The sequence below is a fragment of the Pinus tabuliformis genome, chromosome 2_1 (assembly GCF_031772625.1).
Source record: "Pinus tabuliformis cultivar Carrire ecotype Pingquan chromosome 2_1, CPIR1, whole genome shotgun sequence".
Taxonomy (NCBI): domain Eukaryota; kingdom Viridiplantae; phylum Streptophyta; class Pinopsida; order Pinales; family Pinaceae; genus Pinus; species Pinus tabuliformis.
The window spans coordinates 986319858-986326991 of record NC_142299.1 but is presented as its reverse complement, the minus strand read 5'-3'; positions in this window follow the sequence as shown (position 1 = coordinate 986326991).

Sequence of the window (7134 nt, the reverse complement as noted above, 5' to 3'; positions counted from 1 at the left end):
ATGCAATGGGAGTATTGAGTAGGTTTATGTCAAAACCAGAGAAGGAGCACTGGACAATAGTGCAGCGGGTTTTCAGGTATTTCTGTGGCACTAGTGATTATGGCTTGTGCTACCAAGGAAGACTAGGATTGGACATAGTGTTGGATATTCTGGCTTTGTTGGTGCAGACTGGGCTGGGGATTTGGATTAGAGAAGATCTACAAGTGGGTATGTGTTTAACTTATTTGGAGGTGCAGTAAGTTGGATGAGTAAGAAACAATCTGTAGTGGCACTATCAACTACAGAGGTAGAACACATGGCAACCACTCATGCAAGCAATGAAGCAGTCTGGTTGCAGAGATTGTGTTCAAGTATGGGGTTAGTACATGGGAGGTATAAGGATAGACTGTGACAGCCAAAGTGAAATTTTCTTGGCAAATAACCCTGTTTATCATTCAAAGACAAAGCACATTGATGTTTAGTATCACCTTGCGAGGGATATGATAGAAGACAAAAAGGTGTTGTTGGTAAAGGTGGACTCTGTGAAGAATACTGCAGATGCATTGATAAAATCTGTGAGCTTTGAGAAGTTCTCTTGGTGTAAAGAAACAATGGGTGTTGTAGGGCTAGATAAATGACTAATCTCTCCTATGGAAAGAAAACAACAAGTGGGAGAATGTTGGGTTGTGTTATATTCTTTCCACGACTAGCCTTGACTGGGGGGTTAGAGGGGGGGTAGAGCCCCCCCTACATTGCACCGATTGCGTAGGGGGGGGGTCACAGGGGGTTTGATATGGGTGGGTAGCCCCCCTCTACGGGGTCTGGGGCAACGCCTTAGGGAAATTTTTTTCCGACCATAAATTAGGTTGGGCAGACCTACCCATGGTTTTGTGCATGGTTTTCACACATGGTTTTGAACACGATGGTTTTCGGTCCATGGTATTGGATGCTTTAGCATGTATATATATGTATTGTAACATTGAAATGAACATAATGAAAAATCAAGCTGGTAATCCTAGTTTTGGGATCCAGGGGAAAATCTATGTGTATATGTGTTTTATGTGTTTTTCTCTGACATTTGTTTATTTTTTGTTCTTGGAATTCGTATGCAAGTAATTTTTGTACGGGGTTAAAACCTACATAGGCTGCATGGAGTTATATGTCATTCATGATTGTACACATGTTTCTACTATACAGATGCTATGACCATACCGTGAGACTTTATATTTATAATTATCCTTGTTATCTCAATGGCTGCACCCATACCATGGATCTTTTATTTAGTCTTCATCATCCGGATGGCTGCGTCCATGCCGTGGATTCATGTCTTGATCTCAGATATGTATATGTATATGCGTCCTTGATTTGCAGGTCTCCTAACAGTGTGTGTCCTCGTCCTTGCCAAAATATCTTAAAGCCTCTCAGCCATCACTCCTCGTTTTGCCTTCATGCTTTAGGGGGCATCTGTTACACTGTATTTTGTCACGCCTCCTGCACTTCCCTCTGACATGCCCTGAAATGCCCGAAACATGACCATTATACATTATACTCATCCATGTATACAATTCATATCCCTCCTTTAACTTTGCTTGGAAAATATCTGGATCTTTCCCTGAATAAATAGCTCTTGAAACCCTAAAATGAGGGTCATTGCCCTTATGAAGCTCAAAACCACGATGATCACCTGTTGCACTGTGTTAAGCCAATGTCAGAATCACTCTTTTCTCTCCCATGCTCGCGATGATCTCAAAAAGGAATTTTTCCCAAAGAGGATGAGAAGCTTCATTATCTAGAAGCTTCTAGAGCGGTGAGCTAGAGGCGGTTTCGCATAGATGAGGTCAAATCCTCCTAATTTGACCTCTTGGTCTCATCCCTATGAGCTACCTCCTTGAAATATGGGCCTAATCCTATCTTTGGAGAAGTCCTAACTCCCTCTCCTAGCCTAAAATTCCTCCTCTCCCATTCCCAAATGGTTGGTCTATGTCCATTTGCACCCCTATGCTGAGCTTGTGGCTAGAGGCTAATCATTAGACTTGGAGAAGGAGTGTTTGGAGAGTTTCTTGGCTTGGACTTGGATTACCACTCAAGGAGAGCCTTTCAACATCAAGGCTATGGTTGTAAGCTTCCCTTTATTCTTTAAATAATAAAACAACTATTGGTTCATCTTCCCAAAATATATATGTTTATGTATGTATTTTATTAGCATTCCTTGATCAGATAAGTAGGTTATTATTAGATTTGCTATTGGTTTTGTCATGCTTTGTTGCCTCTTGGTTACTTTTGCAGGTACATAAGCACTGAAATAAGTAGTAACGAGTCCATGACACAAGCGATTTGAGGATCTCAACAAAGGAAATCAGAATAGCATCAGAGCAAGGTAGGCCATCTCTCTTGTTCTAATTTTTAATTATAATCTAGGAAGATGTCTAGTTGATTGTCACTTCAGTCACTAGAACCACACATTGGGCTAGAGGGATTGTCTCTGTCTGCAGAGAGGATTAACCTTGTTAACAGTCATATTACTAAGGGCAGGGCGAAAGCAAAGTCTTCCTTGTTTGAGTCCCAACAAAATGCGTTCGTTGAGTTGAACCACCGCCTTTTCTCTATACCGGTACTCACACTATCAGACGTGCAACAGCCATTTGAAATCAAGATAGACACCTGAGACTATGCTATTGGTTTAGTCCTCACCCAGCACTAGCATCCAGTGGCCTATCATAGTGAGACACTTTCCGATACAATTTGGAAGTACCCCACCTATGATAAAGATTTGTATTCCATCGTGCAAGATTGCCGACAATGGAAGCACTACATTTGATCCAGGTCCGGGCGTGGCAAAGGACCCTTTCAAGACCTTTTACTTCCATGATGTGTTAAATTGCATTTTTAAAAGAACATAAATGAATACATCTGCATGCTGTAATGAAGAGGAACATGAAATTCATCAACACATGAAAACATAAGCCGTTGATAACGAAGTTCGTCCAAGAGGACTACGTCTCTGGGCCTCGATGTCAAGATGGTGTAGGCTGCTACATTAAGTGCTGTTAATAGTGATGATTTGTGGTGATGTTTCTATCATACAAGGAAAATGCCCTCACGCAAGAGTGGCTCCAAGAGATGTTCCACTACAAGAACTCTCATTCAAAAAGGACTCCTATCATTATGACCTAAACTCATGCATGATGATAATGAGAATCCCGCCAACATGGCATAAAAGGGATTTCAATGCAATCATACATGGCGACACATGAGTATCCCATCAACATGACGATAAAGGGATCTCAAATAAAACATGATGAATCATGACAAGAAGTACATCTCACAAATGATTCTGTGTCACATCAAGCAAGGATCATGAGACAAGTAAGAAAACACGATCCCACATCAAACATCAAACAGGGATCTGTGCAACACAATGCATAGCAAAAGAAGTACATGAACGCACTGCATATACCTCACATCTAGAGGCTATGTGAAGAAAAGGATGTTAGGCTGCCGAAGCTGTTCGTGCCGTCGATCTCATGGTGTCGAATCTCATGGAATGGTTGCTCACATATGAATGTTGACACCTGCACTCCACTTTCAAAAGTGGCCGAAAATGAAATGAGAAAATGGAAAATCTAAATGCATCGTCAGATTTGTGGCATCGAATAGTGCAAAATCGACTGTCAAATTTCTGAATTACGAGAAAGTGGAATTCTGGGGTGTAAGGAATCTTTTAGATTCCCCCTAGATTCCTTAAAGATTCCCTCCTCCAGTTCCTCTACAAATATGTTGCTCAGATCAGAATTCTAACTACACCATTAGGTTCGTGTCTTTGAGAGGTGTAGGATCGACATAAAATTTGTCCCATTTGGACACTGCAAAAATTTCAACCTCCTGAGAATTTCGCCCAATCATGGTTCCGCCTGCCTCTTCTTTGGGCTCATGGTTCCACCTGCAAATAAATTACTTAAAAATTCATGCCTCAATTTTCGTGTGCGCTCTTGGCTCCTCCATGCTTGGGTGCACTGACGAAATGAGGGTTTATATACATTTTAGGGCAGATATCCCAAAGGGGGCCGTTGGTAGATTGGTAAGGCAAACGAATTATGAGGAGGAGGTCGGGTGGTCAAACCCTGACCCCTCCATATTAATCCCAATTCTATTCTTTTATAAACCCACATTAATATTTGGGGGCGTCAAGTCCGCATTGGGCAGCTTGACCCTTAACTCCCGCAACACCTTGTATTAAACTGTTGGCACATTAAATATTTGGAGGCATATTGTTGTTTGGAGGTAGCGTGTTATATGTGGGGTGGTTGTTGGTTTGTACACAGGGCCACCCGGTGCAGGCCGGCCCACGTGGGCCAGGCGGGTTCAATCCTCATCGGCCCTGCATTAATATATGGCCATATTGTATGTGTTTTGGGGGTGTGGGTCGGGTCCACTAGAGGTGGCCCGCCCACCCCATAGTAAATGGTTTATGTGTTGCGGTTGAGGGAGGGAGGGCTCCGCGGGGTAACAGCTGCCGAGCCATATTTAATTTGATTTTGTATGGTGTTGGTTGGAGGGTCGGTGGGGGTCATGTCCCGTCGACCCAAATTTGATATTACATTTTGTAATGCGGTTGGGAAGGGAGGTGGTGGGGGTCATGGCCCGCCACCTCATAATATATATATTTTTTTGAATTTTTAAAATAGAGGTGTTTTTTCAAATCTTTAGAAAATAAGGGATATTGGCACATTAACGAGGCCACAATTTCTACTGCTTTCGAGAGCTAGGTTTCATGCCCCGGGGTCGATCAAATTGTAGGACACTTAAACCTGGCCCACAGTCCAACTTTGACCAAAACTTTGATTGGCTCATTCTACCTTATATGAGCTCGGATTGACAAACTGTTTGCACCACTGCGATCAGGACAACAAGATCTACGCTCTGGTCCTAGTTAGAAATCATTCTGATCACTTTGATTTTCTAGATTCCATAAGCCCTCTTTGTCCTTGTGTGTGTCCCTGGAGTGACCTGGATCAATCCTCCCCACTGAAGAGATTTTGGTCCTCCAAAAGCATGAAAAATAATCTGCAACTTCTCTATACCTTGTCTACATCACAAGTGTCTTGAAAATGTCTCGCTTCCATCTCCTTCACCTTTGTTCTTTGGAGCCTTAAGAGATGAGCCAACCCCTGCAACATCTACAACCTGTAGTACATTTTTTTGCAAATTACATGCTTGACTTTCATGACCAACTGATGACCCAAGCACCCCATGCTTGCCATGAGTTTATAACACATACCCAGTGGTCAAGTTTACATGAAAATGGACACAAAACCCCAGCTACGAAAATAAGGCCGACATATCATTGTTGCTTCAACAAGTGATGGAGAACACATCATCACTTGGTTATTAACACCAAGTTCTCTTTCTTCCTCATGCCTTGTCCTGGTAAGGAGCCTTATGTTTGTTCCTTTAATTGGGATCTCCACATCTCCAACAGAACTCATACTATGTGAATATGAAACCGAAAGGAAATCAACATATTTTACCTCCTCTGTTGATTTGGAAAGAACTAATGAGGGCGTCTCATCATCTGTTGTTGGTGGTTCGCTTGCTGTCTTTGCGCATTCCCAAACTTCTTTTCTCACATACCCAAGTCTTGTTCGATAGGGTAATTCTTCTACTTTGATGGGGTTGACAATGCCTTGTTCATTAATGCCCAAGCCTTTTCCTTCATAACCCATTTTCTTCAACAGTTTGGAGCCAATTCTTGTGGTATGATTTTCAAAAACAACGAAATCATCATCAGGACATATACATGAATTCAGAGAACTACTTTTTACCTCACATGGGTCACGCTGTAGCTTTTCCAAGGCCTCGTCCTTTGCTTGCAGCTGTCGTAGCAAAATATGTTTCTCCTCTTTCTCTTCATGTAGAAGCATCTTCAATTCAACGTTCTCTATTTGAAGATTCTGGTTGTTGTGCTTCAGTTCTTCTAGGGCCTCTTCCGTGGCTTGCAACTAAAGCTGTAATCGCTCCTTTTCCTTTGTCTCTTTCTGTAGAGCTTCATACATTATTTCCACCATTTGGGAACTTTTGAGCATGGTCTCGTACATTTCTTTTTCATCCTCTGTCGCTACAAGTTCCATTGTTCACACTTGTAATTCACATCCACGCAAAGACCACTATGATACCACTTTATCTGGGTCCGCGTGTGACAAAGGACCCTTCCAAGACCTTTTACTTCTGTGATGTGTTAAATTGCATTTTTAAAAGAACATAAATGAATACATCTAAATGTTGTAAAGAAGAGGAACATGAAATTCATCAACACATGAAAACATAAGCCGTTGATAATGGAGTTCGTCCATGAGGGACTACGTCTCCAGGCTCCAATGTCAAGATGGTGTAGGCTATTGCATTAAGTGCTATCAATAGTGATGATGTACATAAGTGGTGACATTTCTATCATACAAGGAAAATTCCCTCACGTAGGAGTGGCTCCAAGAGATGTTCCGCTGTAGGAACTCTCATTCAAAAAGGACTCCTATCAGTATGACCTAAACTCATGCATGATGATAATGAGCATCCCACCAACATGGCATAAAAGGGATTTCAATGCAATCATACATGGCGACACATGAGTATCCCATCAACATGATGACAAAGGGATCTCAAATAAAACATGACGAATCATGACAACAAGTACATCTCACAAATGATTCCACGTCACATCAAGCAAGAATCATGAGATAGGTAAGAAAACAAGATCCCACATCAAACATCAAATATGGATCTGTGCAGCACAATGCATAGCAAAATAAGTACATGAAAACAGTGCATATACCTCACATCTAGAGGCCATATGAAGAAAAGGATGTCATGTTGCTGAAGCTGTTCGTGTCATTGATCTCACGGTGTCGAATCTCATGGAAATGGCTGCTCGCATATGAATGTTGACACCTGCACTCCACTTTGAAAAGTGGCCAAAAAATGAAATGAGAAAATGGAAAATCTGAATGTACCATCATATTTGTGGCATTGAATAGTGCAAAATCGATTGTCCAATTTCTAAATTCTGAGAAAGTGGAATTTTGGGGCATAAGGAATCTTTTATATTCCCCCAAGGTTCCTCAAAGATTCCCTCCAGTGGGTCCTCTGCAAATTTGCTGCTCA